Source organism: Carcharodon carcharias, chromosome 6 (assembly GCF_017639515.1).
Source record: "Carcharodon carcharias isolate sCarCar2 chromosome 6, sCarCar2.pri, whole genome shotgun sequence".
Taxonomy (NCBI): Eukaryota; Metazoa; Chordata; class Chondrichthyes; order Lamniformes; family Lamnidae; genus Carcharodon; species Carcharodon carcharias.
Window position 1 is genome coordinate 90,310,572 of NC_054472.1, and position 20,878 is coordinate 90,331,449.

The window sequence follows — 20,878 nt, forward strand, 5'->3', positions numbered from 1 at the left end:
CCATTGTTTCAAGTATTTGCTTAAGTACTTTCCCTTGGTTACATTCATTTATAAAATGACTTGTTTTATTATAAAACGCCTCAATGATGATTCGTGTTTGGGAATATAACTACAGGGCCCTGGCATCCAGGTGTCTTGGTGCTGATTGTGTAACGTATCATCATTCTCGCAAACCTGTTTAAATTTTCCTGGAGATTAGAGTGTTGCTGGATATACTAGATTTGGCAGGTCCGCCCCTGCTGTTTTGAGATTGGTTAAATCATTACAGACCAAAGTTTGAATCTCTTATGTTCCTGAAATATTCATAGGATTATACCATGCTGAGCTTTTGGGAGAGTTCATAGGCAGTTTTTTTCCTGCTGGAAATACTCAATAGCATGTATGGGGAGAGAAACAAAGTTAATGTTTCAGGTCTATAACCCTGTTTCTCTCTCTGCTGATGCTGCCAGATCGGCTAAGTGTTACCAGTATTTCCTGTTTTTATTTCACATTTCCAGTATCTGCAGTGTTTTGCTCTTGCAATTTTTTTTCTTGTCCTGAATACGTTGATATTGCTGGAGTTTGGATGTATGTCCAGTAAGTCATTCTTTATGTACAGGTCTTTGCAGGACATTTGAACATAGATAATGAAGTTCAGTCTTGTTCTCCATGTTTTTCCAGGGCCTTTTAAAATAAATTCTTGGCATGTGGGTGACACTGGCAAGGCCAACATTTATTGCACATCCCTAAATCATTGTAGTCTGTGTTGACGGTGCTTCCATAATGCTTTTGATTAGGACGTTCTAAGATTTTGACCCAGCAACTAAAAAAAGAATGGCAATATATGTCTCAAGTCTGTATGGTGCGCACATTGAACCACCAGCTTCTTGAGGGAAATGCTGGCGATGCCCATATCCCATGAAAGAATAAAAAAATGGTGGGCGTTTGTGATTATTAATCTATTTGGAAAAGGGTCCTTGTGTTGAAAAAGTTTGGAATTGTAGTCTAACCAGGGTTTTGTATGGCAGTAGCAAGCCTTTCTTTCCTTCATAGGCTAGAACTCTAGATATAAAGGCTACCATTCTGCTAGCCTTCTGGATTTTATTTTTGTACCTGACCACTACATTTGAGTGATCACAGTATCTTTACAGTGCAGAAGGAGGCCATTTGGCCATCGAGCACTGGCTCTCTGAAAGAGCATTCCACCTCACCCCATTCCCCTGCCTTATCCCCATAACCTTGCACATTCTCTCCCTCTCTTCAGGTAGCAATCCAATTCCCTTTTGAATACCTCAATCAAACCTGCCTCCACCAGCCTTTCGAGTAGTTTATTCCAAACTCCCACACCCTCTGGGTGAAAAAAATTTTTCCTCACATCACGTTTGCACCTTTTGCCAATTATTTTGAATCTGTGTCCTTTAGTTCTTGATGTCTTCTTGAGTGGGAACAGTTTCCCACTATTTACCCTGTCCATACCCCTCAGGATCTTGAATACCTTTATCAAGTCTCCTCTTGGCCGCCTTTTCTCCAAGGAAAAGAGTCCCAACCTCTCCGTTTTATCCTTATAACTTTATCGCTGGAATCATTCTTGTGAACCTCCTCTATACTCTCTCAAGTCTTCACATCCCTTCTCGAGTATGGTGCCCAGAACTGGATGCAGTACTCCAGATGACTATTATGTAGACTTGGACTCCCTAAATCTCCCTGGACTTCTGTTGTTCCTAGCATTTTACCACTGGAATAAATACTTTGATCTATCTTTTTTTTAGTTCAAAATGGATGACCTCACACACCTGCATTGAAATCTATCTGCCATAGTTTTTTCCCCATTCACTTTATTGATGTCTTTAATTTTATGCTGTCATCTACACTATTTAATATATTATCAACCTTGGTGTAATGTGAAAACTTGGATATAATGGCTTAATGTTACATTATTGAAGTAATTAACACACATAATAAATTGTTGAGGCCTCAGCACAGATCCTTTTGGGGCATAAGTAGTCAGTTCCTACAATTCGGGTACATGCCCATTATCCCCACTCTTATTGTTATCCCCTGATGCAATAGTACCTCCTGATGCAATAGTTTGTCTTTAATTCCTCGAGTTTTAATTTCAGTGAATAGTATCTTGTGTAGGACCTCACTGCCTTCTAGAAGTCCATGTAAACTCTACCCATGGACATTTCCCTGTCTACTAATTTTGTTACTTCAAAAAATTAAATCTGGTTCATTAGACGTGACCTGCTTATTACAAATAAGTTCGTTTTCTCATCAGTGCAAATTTCTCCAAGTGCTCCACCATTGTCCCCAATTATAGATTCCAATAACTTCTCTATAACAGCTGTAGATTGACAGGTCTATAATTTCCTGACATTCTCTCCACCCCTGCCCCCCCGTCGTTCTTGAATAATGGAGTTGCGTTTTCAACCCATCTGCCTCCTGTGAAAGTGTGTTTCCAGTTGCTCCACCAGCTGAAGCTTTGAGCTTGAGTGCCAGCAGTTGGCCACAATTCCCAGGCACAAGATTTTCAGGATGACCTATATTGTGCAGGCACTGCATGTAATGAGCCTCAGGTATCCCCCATACTAAACTAAATTTTTAAGAGTTTAATAAAAATTAACACAGCAAATTAGTTTTTAGGACCTTTGAGACTGAGCATCACAGCCTACTGGGCCTTTGCAATCCACTCGCTAGGTACAAAATGTATTAATCTAGTATTATCTCAAACCACTTCTCAGATATGGCTTCAAGTAAATATATTAAACTGTTCTTGTTTGCTTTAATAATTGAGGGTGGTGTGCTGTTCCATTTTCATGGATGCTCATGGGCACATTTTCTAATACCATCGCCCTCCCATCCATGCTCACACCCCCATTCAAGATTCTGTGGCAGATTGTAGTCTTTCTTTAAGGCTGAAATTCATTCCAGCTCTTCAACTCAAATGAAATGCAGTCACGAGTCTAAAGCCTGGATTTTTGCAGAGTTGGAGGTCTCACCGTCATTTCCATCAGATTCCATTTTCATTGGTACAGGAAAGGGGATGGGGTGTGATTCACACAAGGGAAACCCAAACTCAGCAGGGCCGTTTGAAATTCGTGCTGAGTTCAAACAGATCCCCTTTTGGCTGTTTCAATGGCCTTAACTTGCAGAGTGGGAGTCTCAAATTTTGGAGTAGACATAATGTTCTTGAAGGGTGGGTAAGATCTGCATAATTGTCATGATGTGAAGTTATTTGAAATCCTCAGCCATTTGACACACAAGCTTTAAAAAAAATTAAGTGAGAATGAAAAAAATCTATTTTAGTTATAGTAGCAGTTTTTTGACATTTCTTCAAGGGCTATCATTATGTTATTAATGCTTGGTTGCTTTCTACAACATATCATTATCTCAGCAGGGGTCCTAAGTTCACAGCTCAAAGAGGTTATTAAAGAATTCGCTGTCCTTGTGGGGTTAGGATTGCAAGCCTATTTGTTTTATAAGGAATTATGTACTTGAGAATTAAAATTTTTGAATGGGCTTTCATGATTGGGAGTGTTTTTAAATACTGAAGACTGTAAGAGATATTTAAACTTTATTTCATCTCAACATGGCTTCTGAGATCTGCCCATAATGTATACTGGGTCAGTTGGCATGAAGAATGTAAAAGAAAAAGATGGTGGGTGGGTGACATGGGTTGGCATTCGTTGGCAAGTGGTTGTGAGGGTTGATGGGCGTTGAGGGCTAACATTTTAAGGAAACAACTGGGACAGAGTCCCAGAGAACCGAGGCAGGCTGTTTAAAAGCCCACCTTGGCACTCGGCTGTCCCTGTGGCCGCCTCCGATCTGCGGTGGGCTTGACACCATCCTGCAGCTGCCAGCCTGGAGCAAAAGTCAAGTCTGCAGGGCAGCTTCTCCCGATGTGGGTGTGGCAAGCCAGGAAGTTTCCTGATTCGCACTACCTACCAGAAGAGTGAAAATCTGACCTTATATAAAACATAAGATGTGTCAACTTTTGATATATATTTACTTCAATCATTAAAGAATATCCAGCAATATTTACAGACATCACTTTGTGCTGCATAACACATATACTATAAAAACAGAAAATATTGGAAATACTTGGGTCAGGCAGCTGTGGTGTGAGAAACAAAGTTTCTGTTCCATGACCTTTCATCAGAACTGGGAAGTTTTGATTGAGCAAACCTATTACTTTCCAGCTTTTCTCAGTTCTGATGAAAGGTCATTAACCTGAAACCTTAACTCTTTCTCTCAGCAGATGCTGCATGCCCTGTTGAGTATTTCCTGCTTTTATTTCTGATTTCCAACATCCACAGTATTCTGCTTTTTGACAAGAAGTAAAATAATTGTGATGAACATTTTAAGTGATAAAGTAGTAACAACATTAAAGTATATTTGTGCTAATAACTTATAATAACAACACTGAAATGGCTGACTTTGTGTCAAATTTAACTTCATCAAAATTTTGTAACTTTGTTTCATTGATTTGAACTTGATGAGGTTGTTCTCCCACTTGTTGTTTGTGACTGGGCAGGTTCATTTGATAGAAAGTAATACCAAGTGAAGTTCAAAAGTGAAGTTTTTGTAATCAACCACAAATGTTATGTTACACCTGCGCATGAGCACATGTTTATGTATTTTGTCTGTATGATTATTTATGTATATTTTTACCTTGCAGGTCAGTCAGTATTGTACATAAAAATATATTGCTGTTGAGTTCTTAGTAGTTATTTTGATGATCTAAAACTATACTTGATAGGTGGGAGGGGTGCAGTGTTACTAAATTAGTTAATTTAAAATTTCAGAAAATTAACTCATAATTGATCTTATATCTGTCCATTTTGTATTGCTGGGTGTATGTTAGATTAAATATGGGTTGGATGCATTTTTGGAATTAATTCTGAAATATTCAGTGCGAACTGATGAGTCTATTTAGAGCTTTGATCCTGGGTTGAGAATGCATCAGTTTTTTTTGTTCTGCATGCTATTGTTGGCTGGTGGTCTGCAAGCATGATTGTCACGTTCAACTGCTAAGCTATGTCTCTTTTTAAAGCAGTCCTGATTTGTCAGGTCCCAATAACCATAGCAGTGTATACATTGCTGAAGACAATTGCAGCTACCAGGAAATTTTGGTGCATGACTTGTTTAAGATTGTTTTGCATCTGTGACAAAGTGTAATACTTTTAGAATGTGCCAGGTGGAAAATTCTTGTTACAATCCATGTAGGATATTGAAATTTACATTCTTGACATTCATAATAAAGAATGTATAATGTTGAATTTGGCTTTTTGAGTTGTTCATCATTTATCAGACTAAATAATAAAATATTCTGTCAATCTCCAGACAATTGTCTAAAAACCTTTTAACAATGCTTCTCAGAAATTAAGAAATGATTGGTGACACAAAATTTAATGCTACTTTATTTTACAAATCCTCTCAACCAGTCGACTACAATCTCTAGTAACTGTATAACTAGAGACTATTTAAAGTCACTTTTTTAACCATTTTTTATTTTCCTGCACTAATTTAAATTCCTGTATTTTTCTAGGTTGAATAGGTAAAAAGATGATTTCTACCCAGTTCTGAAATGCAAAAAAAAATCTCCCTGATGTTAGTGGATCCTGAAAGATAGTTACGTTTGTGTGATGTCAATAATGCAATGTGTGTTTTAGTACAAAATTCTGCAAGGACATTTGAGATGAGTTTTTTAAGCACTCGAAAGTCTAAGTGCGTCTCAAATGTACCACACTTAACCTACAGTGCCAAAAGGTGTTGGAAGTATCATGACAGGTTTCCACAATAAATGGATAAAACTGATTATTGCACAACCAAGCATCAACCTGATGTGCACTAAACTTAAGGCAAAATACTGTGGATGCTGGAGGTCTGAAATAAAAACAAAGTCATGGAAAAACTCAGAAATTCTGGCAGCATCTGTGGAGAGAGAAACAAGAGTTAATGTTTCGAGTCCAATACGAGGTAGAAATATGATGGGTTTTATTCTGTTGAAAAAGGGGGAAGGCTCAGATGGAACAAAAAGGAAGGTCAGGGATACAGGTTAGAGGGTGAGGGAGATTAAATACCCTCAAATACCTCAATACCAAAAGGCAGAGCAAGTGGTAATGGTAGCAGTAAAGAAACAAAGCATTGGTCCAGAATAGGTGTAAATAGCAACCTTTGTTTCTTTACAACTACTATTACCACCCCCTTTGCCTTTTGTTTCAAATCTTTGGCATTTAATCTCCCCTGTCCTCTAAAGCTGACCTTTCTTTTTGTTCCACCTGACCCTGCCACCCCTCCCACCCACTTTTTAATAGCATAAAACCTATCACATTTCTACCTTTGTTCTGTTCCAAAGAGTCATATTGGACTCGAAACATTAACTCTTTCTTTCTCCACAAATGCTGGCAGAACTCCTGAGTTTTTCTATCACTGGCTGTGTTTATTTCAGCCTGAAGAATACAACTGCCGAACTTCCAAGAAATCCGACGAAGTGAAGTAAAGTAAGAATTAGTATAGTTTATAATAGAGAGGGAAGAATAAATGTGCCCAGTAAATTTTTTCTACTGTCAAGCAAAATGTACAAAATTATGAGCCTTGACCAGGACTACAGCTTTTTTATTAACAAATGGATATATCACAAATAGTGATGGTGCTAATAGCATATAGTGCAAAATATAATTTTAGCCTCAATTTCATATTTTGGTCAGACTTTAAAATATTTGTGCTTCATGATAATTATGATATACTAATTTAAACTTGTATTTAATAGCACTTTAGAGTGCACATTCCAATCATACTTTAAATGCATTTCATTGCTAAATTCGCTTGTTTGGCTAGGGAAGTGATATTATATTGCAGCAATCTTACTCTCTTTTACTGCATCTTAGTAATGCTCAACATGGAAAACTGATTTTTGCTGACTTTATTCAGGTTTATCCCATTTTTTCACCTTGAATTTTTCACAGTTTTGGTGTTAACACTAAAGTTGGAAAAGCTGGGGTTTCTGAATAAGCAATCCTCCTCCTCCTTCAGCTACCATGCCCTAAAGGGGCATTGGCAACCATGGACTTCCATTGAATTGGTTCATGATTATGCTTGGCAAAGTACTGCAGTGGTTTGCCATTGCCTTCTGCAGTATGGATGAGCAGGAAATTCTCCCAAACTTACTGCCTGCCACCAGGCATATTGGAAGGATTTATAGGCTGAAATCAACCAGTTTGGTCATGTTATGAATGCACCTTCCATAGCTAAGTCCCAAAGTGGGACTTGAACTCGGAGTTTTTGACTAAGAGTTAGGGATGCTATCACTGCACCACAAGACCTCTCCCAAATAAGTAAGTGAACTGTATAAGCAAGCAACTGATAGCAAATATGTGCCACTTATGCCTTTTTATTGATACCACAGGCTTATAATTTTCTCCTTTCATGAAATGCTTACACCTAGTGGTTCAAAATCAATGTCCTGTGTCAATTCAGCTTTCTCTCTCCTTGCATTGTTTTCTGCTTCTTGTATGATTTTCAGTTGTTCTGGTCGTTTTCCCTCCAAGTTTAACCAGGATCTTGCTCTTTCTATCTTGTATCTTGGAATCTATATTACAGAATTGATTAAGTACTGCAAGATCTCTCATTTTAACTTTTTTTCCTTTAAACTTCTTTTCAGCTAAAGCTGAGGCGTGACCTAATAGAGGTCTTTAAAATCATGAGGGGTTTTGATAGAGTGGCTAGAGAGGGAGAATGTTTCTACATCTAGGGAAGAGCATAACTAGAGGCCATCAATATAAGATAATCCCATAAAAATCAAATCCACCAAAAATTTCCCAAAGAATGGTGAGAATGTGGAATTCTGTAACATAAGGAGTGGTTAAAGAGAATAGTTTGGTTACATTTTAAAGGGAAGATATACAAACATATGAGGGAGAAGGGAATAGACTGTTATGAGGAAAGTTTGGAGGAAGCTCAGGTGGAGCATATATGCTAGCATGGATTAGTTGGGCTGAATGACCTGTTTCTGTGCCTTGTATCTGTGTAATCCTATGTAACTTTAGCCTCTGACTGTTCCTTTGTCTGAGTTTGTCCTTATTCGGAAATGTCCTTTATCTTTTGACTTTTCTCGAACACTAAACTGACAAAATGGGTAAAGTCAGATGTTTGTTTTTTGTAATCTGATATCAACAGCAATCTGAGGGTAAGTTGTTTACTTCAAATCCCTGTTTTCAGGAATTTGACTTGTTTTTTGGGTGGAGGAAGAACACTTGAGCCTTGTGATATGTGTATTGATCTGGTGCCAGTATAACTAGATATCCAACCATGTTCAAGTGATATATGTGTTGCAAAACTTGCCAGTTTAAGGGATTCTGACAGGAAATGCTTCATTTGAAGGGATGACTGGTCACTGACCTGATCGAGAGGTTGTCATTTGTTCCCATTGGGTCTGAAAAGTTTTTTTTTAAAGTCATAAACACAGGAAAAGCTCAGTACTCAGACTTTAATAATTGTTCTAGCTTACAGTTTATAAATCTCAGGAACAGCTGTCCTTTAAGAATTGCTTAATATCAATGCAGAATACAGTGTGTTACTCTTCTTGGTGAACCATCTGTCTGATTAGCCACCTTTTTAAGGGCAGTTACGGATTGGGAGCAAATGTTGGGCTTGCTAGGGACGCTCTCATCCCTTAAACAAATATAAAAAAAGTACTGTTTGGTAGTGGTAGCTTTAACAACTGAAAAATCAGGAATCTGTGATCTGGAATAACCAACCACTACAAAACTTAACATCCAAAGTTTTTTCTTGGGAGTTTTTTTTTTACTCCGTTATCTATGCCTAAAAAAACAAGTGCATGAAAACTTAACTAAACTTCAAAAAAAATAAACTTACCCTTAATTTATCCACATCCTATTGCTCCAAAAAGCCTGCCTCTGAGCCTACCCTTTCTTAACAGCCTGGGATTTGAGATTTGCCCTTTTTAAGGAGTTTCTTTTCTTCCTTTGGACCTTTCCTCCAATATCTTTCAGGCCTTGTACATCCATGGCTATGCAGGCTTCTATGCCTAGTTTCTGTCATAAGTTATCGAGCTTGTAGTAAGCTTGCACAAAAATTATTTCCCAAGAAACGTAAGATGCTCTTTCTTCAAATTGATGAGTGCTTCCTTTGTTTATATAACTGGTGAAACAAAATGTTTGTTTTTATTTATGTAAAGTATATGAGTATAATATTTGCAGTAGCAGCAATATTCCCACAAATCGGAGCTTCAACATTAGATTACTCCAGTAGCCTGTAACACCATGGATCAATTTGACAGCCTGAGTGAAAGCTACAAAATGAGTGTTGGAGCCTAGGTCAATAGTTTGTGATTGCCATTTGTAGAAATTAAAATAAATTGATTTTTTTAAAAGCATTATCCTTACCTGGATTTTATTAACTTTCTTAGCACATTCGGATAAATTTGCTTCTCTGTGAGGCACTTGAGATTTCAGAAGCCATTTGAGGGAAATCTTTATTTTGATTTTTTTCTCTTTGTGATGCATAGTATTTCTTCAAAATGTTGATTTTTCTTTGATAGAAAAGTTGTTGTAGATGTACCTTTTTTTGTGAAGTCATCAAAATTCTGTATTTTTTGATAAGCCTAAAGCTTTTTTTTAATTAGGTGGTGTGTGGTGGCGGTGGCGGGGGGGGAAGCCACGTGAGCATTAAATGATGTGGTGAAAGATCATTAAATGATCTTTCAATATATTGTGTTACATGGTATAACACTTATCATTGGAAAAGTGACTTGGCATATTTACTCTGAGAAATGTCACAGGAGGTTTGGTAAAATACAGCAGAAAATGTTTATGTTAATCAAGATTCCACAATTTTTTGAGTTTTGATGTCAGATTGAGGAATGTTGACACTAGAGATTGGATAACTCTGTGTTAGATACCTATTATCGGCAATTATGTTTAATACTGGTTAGCTGAGGAGTAAAACAACTTTTAAACTCTTGTTAATGGGCTTGAAATGATAGTGTGTTTAACAGCTCTATTTTGCACATTACATCATTATGCATTAAATGACAAAGATTGCTTAATTACTGTATGAGTTTATACTATCCATTTAAAAATGGATGCGTAGAGTCTAAAGGTGTATTCATAGCATAAGCTTCTGGTTTCTTCCTGACTTTAAACCTGTGGCACATAAATGGGCTGTGAAGTGTTGAACTGCCTCTGAAAAAGAGCAGAATGAGAATCCCTCTGCTTGTAAATTCAGGCTCTCGCACTGGATTCAGAGTGCATTTACCCTATATAATCCAACGTCTGTGCAAATCAAAAGTAATTATCAAAGCTGTATTGTTTCTGGACCATTATTCCACCAGATTATGTGAGAGTCCAAGTTTCAGATAGGAAAGCATGACTAGTCTGCAATGTTGTTTAGTCTTGTTTTATATTCCCCTGTGTAATTTGGCAGATTAATTGTACATGAGAGCTCATTTTTAAAAGTTGCTTCGTAGCTACCTACATTTAATAGCATGAGTACATTTAAATGCTTTCACTACTGGCCCATTTTATTTATCAACCCCATGATCTGGTGGAACCTAAAGAACTTTCACCATTAACCTCAGACTTGTCAGGATTTCTACATACTTAAACTAATTGGAATCTAATTGAAAATCTTTTTAAAAAAAATTGCACATTTTTTTTACTGTTATGGATGTGGGCATCACTGGCAAGACCATTTGTTGCCCATCCCTAATTACCCTTGAACCTTGTGGCTTGCTAGGCCATTTCCTAAGGCGGTTAAGAGTCAGTCACATTCCTGTAGTTCTAGAGTCACATGTAGGCTAGACTGGGTAAGAACGACATATTTCCTTCCCTAAAGGACATTAGTAAACCAGATGGGTTTTCACGATGGTGGATGATAGTTTCATGGTCACCATTATTGAGTCTAGTTTTTGATTCTAGATTTTATTAATTGAATTTAAATTCCACCAACTTGAATTTGAATCCATATCTTCAGAGCTCTGCTCTGAAGAAGCCATAAGGATTTGATTAACTCTTTTTTTTTCTCTCCACAGATGTTATTGGACCTGCTGAGTTTTTCTAACATTTTCTGTTTTTGTTTCAGATTTCCAGCATCCACAGTATTTTGCTTTTATCCTCAGAGTATTAGCCTGGGCCTCCAGAATACTAGTCCAGTGGTATTCCCACTATGCCACTGTCTCCTCTATATTTGTTTGCAAAGTCTTCCAATTAGCAGGAATCAAATATTTAACTGGGTGAGGAAGCAGCTGTATTAACATTTCTTCGAACTGACACATGGTTTTGCGTACATCAATATTATCAGGTGTGTTTTAAAAATTAGAAGTGTTTAAAACTTATCATAAGTTAGCTATATTAAATGTAATTTAGAGTTGTGCCAGAGAGAATTGGAACTCCAAATGTTTTGACTCTCAAGCAAAAATGTTGTTTGTACAACAATTCTGTTTATATTGAAGTGAATATTTTCCTTTATGCCCTACATATGGCCTTGGAATTATGGTGATCAATTTGATATCTTTAGATTTGTGGTGTGCTAAAATATGCAGCATAAATGAAACATTCTGGCTAAAAGTGAGTTAGTTACATGATATTGCATCCGTTAATTTGATGAGAGTTTGACTTGTTTCACTCATGCAAAAGGCTATCAGGATTTGGTCATTCTTGTAGCCTCTGTGCTTAAGTACTCAGTTACGGCAATTATGATGAAAGAGCTCATATTTATGTGCAGCTTTATTTTTTCCAAAAATTTACTTTATTCAAAAAATTTGTAAATGTACATTCCAAGATATTTCAAGTGGAGTATTACAGGAAGTGGAATATAATTCAACTTTTCCCCATACAGCATGTTCCACTTTGAGGTGCCTCAATACAATTTCAATACTCTTAATATTTACAATACACATTCCATGTCAGGCATACAGACCAAGGAGTTCTACAGTTTCCAACCCCTCAGTTTACTATGGCTGAAAGGCCTTAGACAGGGGCCTTTCCTCTTTGTGCCTCTGTGGCGGCTGCACAAACGTTAGTATGTCCCTCAGCATGTAGTCCTGGACCTTGGACTGTGCCAGTCTGCATTTGATTGTGGGGACCAAGAGCATTGTTCAGAGTTAATGGTCCTCTAGCAGCAGTTGATGTTATCTTGATGTGCGTCCTTGGGGACAGCCATAGAGCACAGAATCCTGTGTCATGGAGCTGCTCGGGATGAACCCTGACAAAAACCACTGCATCTTTATCTCGATGTTTTTTGCAAGAGCACATACCAGAAGAATATGGACAATGGTCTCTTCCTCACCACAGCTTCCTAGAAGGCAGTATGCAGAGGAGTGGAGCCTCTGAGCATGCAGGAAGGATCTGACGGGGAGGGCTTTTCTTGCTATCAGCCAAGCTATGTTGGTGCTTGTTTGAAAGTTCTGGCGATGAGGCATTTTGCCAAATGATTTTGGTAGTCTGCTCAGAGAACCATCTGAGGATCTACCGTCTTTTACTGCAGGGCCTCAAGACTGTCGTGTACTGATCACTGTCTGATGGACTTGTGGCTAAAGGTGTTTTCCTGCATAAATTTTTCCACAAGGAATATGTGGTACGACACAATCCAACTGAATGGAATGTTCAGTGGCAACGTGGCCATATCCATCCTTTGCAACAGTAGGGACAGAGCATCAGCACATAGTGACACTTGATGTTTGCGTACCGAGAATCTATGCAAAGCTTGATGCAGCCACACACAAGGTAGCCATCAGGATGAGTGTGTTGTTGGGGTAAGTTTTTCTTTCCCCTCCTTTTATCTTGAGGTTTGTACATAGTATCCCTGCAAACACGATCCAGTTTTAACCTCCAGATAAAGTGAAAGAGAAATGGGCCACACCTACAATATAATAATACAGAGGGTGTGTAGCACCTGATGATCAGGTTTACCCACAATGGAGAGGGAGCATTTTCTTCCCCATGCCCATTTTTGTTTTGCCATAACTACGCACACCTTCCAGTTTTTAGTGCACACCCTGGCCCCTCCAAACCATATCCCCAAAAGCTTCAGGTAGTCTGACCTGATGGTGAAAGAGGCAAAGGATTGGTTAGCCCAGTTACCAGAGAACATGATCTCGATCTTGCCACTGTTTACTTTGGTTTTCGAGGATTGTACAAACTAGTTGCAAATGCTCATTGGTCTGCGCGTTGACAGTAGATCATTATATCCTCTTACCTCAACGCTTCACAGCCAATGCAGTGTAAAACTTATTCCAGAATATTCTTTCGATGCCTCCACTTCTGAATAATTGCTATAATTCAATAACCTTCTAATAAAGATTTTATAGTATTACATAGGCAGGCAAAATGCCAGTCTTAGTATTTGTTGAGCAGATTGATATTTGATTTCAAGATAAAAATTCATTACTTCTGTGGGTTTAATTAATATGCCATTCACTTCCACAGTGGGTTTTACAATTCTTTTAAAGAGCCTGTGGAGCTGATAGAACTGCAGTGGTCCAATGATCTTTCACATGTAGCAGACTACAATTTTATGAATACCAGATTTTCAGCCTTGTTATGAAATAATGCCTTGGATTTAGACTTTAAAAAACTATCAATTATCACTTAGTTAAATGATCAGCACTTGGCTCTCATTTATCCTTTTTCAGTGTGGATGTTGTTATGAATTTCAGTGCATGAATAAGTGGGCCATTTTGTCTGACTTGATCCATGTTGCAAACTGTCAAGCTAAAAACTAATTTTAAAAAGCTGCTTCTCTCCCCCACCCCACCAAAAAAAATCCATTGCACATATTGTGAAACACAGTTCATGTAAAAATGACTACAAATTTTATCTTCAAGTCCAGTTCATTATTACAATTGTAGTTTGACTTCTGGAGTAAGAATTATCTGACTTTTTTCACTCTACGTTTTTTAGTGCAGTACCTTTTATGTATAAAGGAGAATTTGAAATTGGAGTGTGACCTTTGATTTAAATTTACATTAATTTTTACTTTTGTTCCATTGGTGAACTGACATCAGCTGTTGTGTATTATTTGGCATCTGTGGTGAATTTGAAATGAAAATTGAATTTTGTCTTGTATCTAAGTTGAGTTGAACATGGAATCTTCAGGATTTCTCTTTCGCATGTTTTTGGTTTTTAACTTCTTTGTGGTGTTGACACTGAGGAGGAAGCATAACAAAACTACACACATATAAAATGAAATCTTACAGTTCAGTTAGTTTACATGGACAAAAACTGGTTATTTGCTTGAATTATTTCAGGTGATGTGCGTAAATGATAATACTGATCATGCAGGGCAGTTGAAGAAACTGATGCTTCTATTTGGTTAATTTCAAGTTTGATCCAGAGATAAGCAATTTATGGTACCTTTTGACTTCATGTGTAAGCTTTAGAGTTATATTTAAATATACTTCATAAAAACAAAATATTGCAGATGCTGGAAATCTGAAATAAAAAATGCTGGAAATACTCAAGTCAGACAGCATTTTGTTTTTCAGATTCTGTTGAAAGGTCATCTCAATCTGAAATATTAATTGCTTCTCTTCACAGATCAAAAACAAAAATACCTGGAAAAGCTCAGCAGGTCTGGCAGCATCTGCGGAGAGGAGCACAGTTAACGTTTCAAGTCCGAATGACCCTTCAACAGAACAAAGTAAAAATAGAAAAGAGGTGAAATATGCTGAGTTTTTCCAGGTGTTTTTGTTTTGGATTTCCAGCATCCGCAGTTTTTTGCTTTTTATCTCTTCACAGATGCTGTCTGATCTGATTATTTCCAGCGTTTTTGTTTTTATTTCAAATTTCCAGTAACTGCAGTATTTTGCTTTTGTGCTTGTGTTCATTGTATTATGTTGGTTCCCCTGACACACAAGACACCCAACACTGTATATATTTTAAAACTTTATCCTTATTGCTATTTCTCATTTTAAATTGGATTTTTCCGATGAACAAAGACAGTTTTGACGGTTGACCCTCTGGGGGTTATCCCCCAGAACAAAAGAATTCTCCTGTTTCGGGAATGTCACACCTCGTTATGCTTAAGGATCTACTAATAGACAATGGGGACTAGTCAGACCAATTTCAAAAGGAGCTACAAGAAGGCCATTTGCATTTGATAAGCCAAACTTGCTGGCAGAGCCAGCAGGTCTATTGAGACAGTGGTTTCCCAAATGACAGACCCTCAACATAAATGGCACCCCTTTCAATCCATAATGGCTGAGACATTATCAGCTCTGAGAACAACACCAATTCCAGACGTTGGATAAACATCCCTTTTGAAGTTATTGTGGAGGAGGAAGGTCACATGACCAAAGACTCTGGCTCTTGGAACAGCTCAATGTTACATTTCTGGGCTTCACATGGCAGTTTGTTGTTTTATCATCCGACTAGCAAGCCACAATGAAATGGCTCTGTCCAGGAAGGAAAACAGGTCCATCTAACCTGACTCCATTGGAAGATTTCATCCCATCGCCTATATAACCGACTCGATCTCTGCCTACTTCATCTTGTGACATCAACACCACCTGAAAAGTAAGTCTTACAACACCAGTTCGCAGCCAGCCGAACTCGAAATGCCTATGTGAAAGATTCCTCATTGGGCTCTGACTTTTTGTGACTCTGTGGAACTCATGTGAACCAATATTCAGTTTTCCTGTGGTCCTTGTCCGTTAACCTTTTATTCTCCATCTCCACCCGCCCCCTTTACTGTGTGACTGTGAAGTGGGATGTTGCAGACACTCCTTTTGCAGATTTTGAACGTGTGAGTTAATCCTTAACCAAGTTTGCTGTGGATTATTCGTAAAATTGCATCACACAAAAATTGAGGGGTTGGGAAAAATACACCACTGCTTATTCTTCAAAGCAAACTAATTCAAAACACCACCTGTTTCCAAGAGGTGGTAAAAGGAAAACGGTGTTGCTTGAACTGACCTCTTCCTGCCCATGACAATCAAATTGAATATAGTTTTACTCTGTTAGTAACCAACTTTGATTTAGGGTTGAAAATGCCTGGACTTTTGAACTCTTTTGGTTTAATGCTAGGAAAATCTTAATTGCGTGCCCATGCATCAGATTGAAGGTTGAATAGATGTCAAGCATTTTAACTATTACTATGTAGAATTTGTTTTTTCTCATTCTGTTTTTACATATGTCAATCAACAGTTTGACCCCCATGTAGTCTACGGACGGTTCTCACTACAGATAATCAGCCACAGGTTAACTTCCAGAAAAATAAAACTGAATATTTCCTTCAGCATGCTGAGGGCAATTGCGCAAAAGTATGGACTATTAATTCAACTTTACAACCTACAATTGGAGCTATGATTAGTTGAATTTTACAGTTATGTCATCTGCAGTTCAACTGTACATGCACTATTATGTTTCATAGAGGAAGTGGTTTTCTGTGTCATTTCCAAAATGATAACAATCCTGTGCTTTCAAAGGAATTAATAAATATAGCCTTAGTTTTTTTTGGTGTGGAAAAAGCCTGTATCACATATCTGATGACTTTGGAGGAGAAGGGCAGGCAACATTTAAATGTCTATTCTTGTTGCAAGGTTGCTAATTTTGCACTTGGGTCCTCTAGTTCTGTGGCCCCAGTCCAGGTTAAAAAAACCCGTTAATTTATGTCTATCGTTTTAAAGAGAGTATCATGCTCCCCTTTAATTTTCTTTGGTGGAAAGATAAATTCGGTTCGAGCTGCAAGTCCAGGAATCATTCCAGGAGCTTTTTTTGGTGAAATACATCCACAGAGTCAAACAAGCTGAGATCCTGTGGATCAACTAGGTGCAAATATTCCAATTATAAATGTCTGTCCAGAGTTGACAGTGAAAGATACTACAATGAATCTTTGACCCTAAGCCTACTTGATTCATGTCTGAAACCTTAAGAAGGCTGTTAATCACTACCCCAAGGATGTTTTAATTCTTTGTTCTATGCCAGCTAACATAACTAGTAGTTTAAAAATCTGCGGGAATGTGTCATTTAAAAAGATATTAACAGCCAAGCACTGTTCAATTTTTATGTCAATTAAAATTTTTTTTCCCCAGTTTGAAATTGCATGGGATATGCTACACAGAAACAGGCCATTCAGTCCAGCCTGTTCATGCCTGCGTATATGCTCCATTTGAGCCTCCCCATCCTTCCTCATCTAACTCTAGCAACAAAACTCTCTCTTCCCTTCTGCTTCATACTTATCTAGCTTCCACTTAAATACATCTGTACTTGAAGCATCCGTAACAATCTTCAGCCAGAAGTGCCGAGTGGATGATTCATCCCTGCCTCCTCTGGAGGTCCCCAGCATCACAGATGCCAGTCTTTAGCCAATTCGATTCACTCCACATGATATCAAGAAACGGCTGAAGGCACTGGATACTGCAAAGGCTATGGGCCCTGACAGTACTCCAGGAATAGTACTGAAAACTTGTGCTCCAGAACTTGCTGCACCCCTAGCCAAGGTGTTCCAGTACAGCTAGGACACTGGCATCTACCCGGCTATGTGGAAAATTGCCCAGGTATGTCCTGTGCACAAAAAGGACAAATCCAATCAGCCAGTTACCGCCTCATCAGTAAAGTAATGGAAGGGGTCATCAACAGTGCTATCAAGCCGCACTTGCTTAGCAATAACCTGCTCACTGATGCCCAGTTTGGGTTCCGCCAGGGCCACTCAGCTCCTGACCTCATTACAGCCTTGGTTCAAACATGGACAAAAGAGCTGAACTCCTGAGGGAGGTGAAAGTGAATACCCTTGACATCGAGCTAGTATTTGACCGAGTGTGGCATCAAGGAGCCCTCGCAAAACTGGAAAACTCTCCCCTGGTTGGAGTCATACCTAGTACAAAGTAAGATGGTTGTGGCTGTTGGAGGTCAGTCATCTCAGCTCCAGGACGTCACTGCAGGAGTTCCTCAGGGTAGTGTCTGAGGCCCAACCATCTTCAGCTTTCTTCCATCATAATTTCAGAAGTGGGGATGTTTGCTGATGATTGCATAATGTACAGCACCGTTTGCGACTCCTTGGATACTGAAGCAGTCCATGTCCAAATGCAGCAAGACCTGACAATATCCAGGCTTGGGCTGACGAGTGGCAAGTAATATTTGCGCCACATAAACGTCAGGCAATGATCATCTCCAACAAGAGAGAATCCAACCATCGCACCTTGATGTTCAATGGCATTATCATCAATGAATCCCCCACTATCAACATCCTGGCGGTTACCATTGACCAGAAACTGAACTGGACTAGCCATATAAATACTGCGGCTACAAGAGCATGTCAGAGGCTAATAATCATGCAATGAGTAACTCACCTCCTGACTCCTCAAAGCCTGTCCACCATCTCCAAGGCACAAGTAAGGACTGTGATGGAATACTCCCCACTTGCCTGGGTGAGTGCAGCTCCCACAACACTGAAGAAACTTGACACCATCCAGGACAAAGCAGCTCGCTTGATTGGCACCACAATCCGTCCCTCCACTACCGATTCACAGTAGCAGCAGCATGTACCATCTACAAGACGCACTGCAGGAATTCACCAAGGCTTCTTCAACAGCACCTTCCGAACCCATGACTCCCATGACTACTACCATCTAGAAGGATAAGGGCAGCAGACACATGGGAACACCACCACCTGGAAATTCCTCACTCACCATCCTGACTTGGAAATATATTGCCACTCCTTCACTGTCGCTGGGTCAATATCCTGGAGATAACAGCACTGTGGGTGTACTTACACACATGGACTGCAGCGGTTCAAGAAGGCAGCTCACCACCACATTCTCAAGGGCATCTAGGGATGAGCAATAAATGATGGCCCAGCCAGCGAAGCCCTCATCCCATGAATGAATATAAAGGGAAAAAAAAAGTCCATCAGCTACTTAACAGGTTAGTTGCTGGTTGATTTTATTTTGCCTGTGGTACAATTCTTCAAGTGATGTGGCAGGTACAGAAGGATGATTTTGCATCCTGCACAAATCATTTGCTCCCAGACATGGTTTGACTAGTACTGCTTTTTCTTGGCACCTGAATGTTGTTTGGAGTATGAGCGGTAGCTACGCACAGCAGGGCAACCTGCTAGAAGAGCAAGATGGAGGTGGGGAAGGGAGGCTGTCTGTTCTGTTGTAAGTCTTAAGGTAGCAGATTGCAGGAGTGCCGTCATGCCCTGGAAGCCTCTTTGTACTCTAGTATACAGTGCCTTAATGACAGAAACCTGAGTTTCCACTGCAAGCACTTTGATGTTGGGTGGATGCTGCTTTTGCTGCAGTGAAAGCTGAGATATCGTTCATCAGGCAATATTTGGGTTCGTGGATGTGCGCATGGGGTTGGCCAGCACTTCCATAATGGAAAGGATGGTCTCTTAAACAGAACACAAAACCTTGTGCCAGGTTGTTACTGGACTCTGCCAGGCTCCTTGACATTGAATACATGCTTTTTGGCTGATTTTTCCCAATGCACAAAACGTTTAATTATGTACACCTTTTAGCCGCCATCTGAAATCTGCCCCATCGAAATCCTCTGCAGCAGAATTCGTGTGTGATCTCAGGCCCACAATGGGATGGCACTTATGCTCTCCTTGCCCCCTGTCTTGGCTGCAGCACACTTATGCCTGATGTCTCACCAGAAGCAGATTCCACCTCTAAGCTATCCTCTTAAGGCATTTGCAGTGTCTGTATCTGCGCCGGTGGTTCCGAATGTGAAAACAAGCAATGGAATATCTTCTTTACTGTTGTCTTGCTATTCTTCCATTACCTAGCCAATGTGCAGTTTTTGGGTATTTGAAAGGAAAAGGCACAATGATAAGGTTGTGGCGAGAGGTGCATGCTTACATTATCTGAAGGTTGTAAATCAAGAGATTAAGGGATGCGAGAAAGAGGGTTAGGTATGAGGTTACTACCAACTTTAATGGTTTCAGCTTCACTGCTGGACACAGCCCCAATAATGATCAGCACCACTTCCTCCATGCAGATGTGCCTATCCCATAAGACATAGGAGCAGGAATTAGGCCATTCGGCCCATCGAGTCTGCTCCTCCATTCAGTCATGGCTGATACGTTTCTCAACCCCATTCTCCCGCCTTCTCCCCGTAACCTTTGATCCCCTTACCAATCAAGAACCTATCTATCTTGGTCTTAAATACACTCAATGACCTGGCCTTCACAACCTTCTGTGGCAATGAATTCCATAGATTCACCATTCTTTGGCTAAAGAAGTTTCTCCTCATCTCTGTTCTAAAAGGTCTTCCCTTTACTCTGAGGCTGTGCCCTTGGGTCCAAGTCTTTCCTAATGGAAACATCTTCCCCACGTCCACTCAATCCAGTCCTTTCAGTATTCTGTAAGTTTCAATCAGATCCCCCCTCATCCTTCTAAACTCCATCGAGTATAGACCCAGAGTCCTCAAACGTTCCTCATATGTTAAGCCTTTCATTCCTGGGATCGTTCTTGTGAACCTCCTCTGGAGCTTCTCCAGGGCCAGCACATCCTTCCTGAGATATGGGGCCCAAAATTGCTCGCAATATTCTAAATGTGGTCTGACCAGAGCCTTAAAGCCTCAGTAGCACATCCCTGCTTTTATATTCTAGTCCTCTCAAAATAATTGCCAACATTGCATTTGCCTTCCTAACCACCGACTCAACCTGCAAGTTAACCTTAACTCCCAAGTCCCTTTGCTGAGTTCTCTCCCCATTTAGAAAATAGTCTATGCCTCTTCTTCCTACCAAAGTGCATGACCTCACACTTCCCCACGTTATATTCCATCTGCCACTTCTTTGTCCATTCTCCTAATCTGTCCAAATCCTTCTGCAGCCTCCCCACCTCCTCAATACTACCTGACCCTCCACCAATCTTTGTATCATCTGCAAACTTAGCCAGGATTCCCTCAGTTCCTTCATCTAGATCATTAAT

General features: G+C 39.4%; 1 protein-coding gene across 5 annotated transcripts in view; it reads left to right on the top strand.

Annotated features, from left to right (window-relative positions):
• Positions 1–20,878, top strand: part of pde7a (phosphodiesterase 7A) — a 132,675-nt gene that overhangs the window by 1,130 nt on the left and 110,667 nt on the right. Inside the window, exon 1 of one of the 5 annotated variants that reach the window (XM_041190502.1) lies at positions 11,168–11,301. The exons of 2 other annotated variants lie outside the window; for them this stretch is intronic. The gene's annotated coding sequence lies outside the window, so the exon portion shown is untranslated. Of the gene's footprint in view, positions 1–11,167; positions 11,302–15,235; positions 15,516–20,878 lie in introns of those variants that run through there. 2 more of the 5 variants (XM_041190500.1, XM_041190501.1) reach the window with 2 other exon arrangements.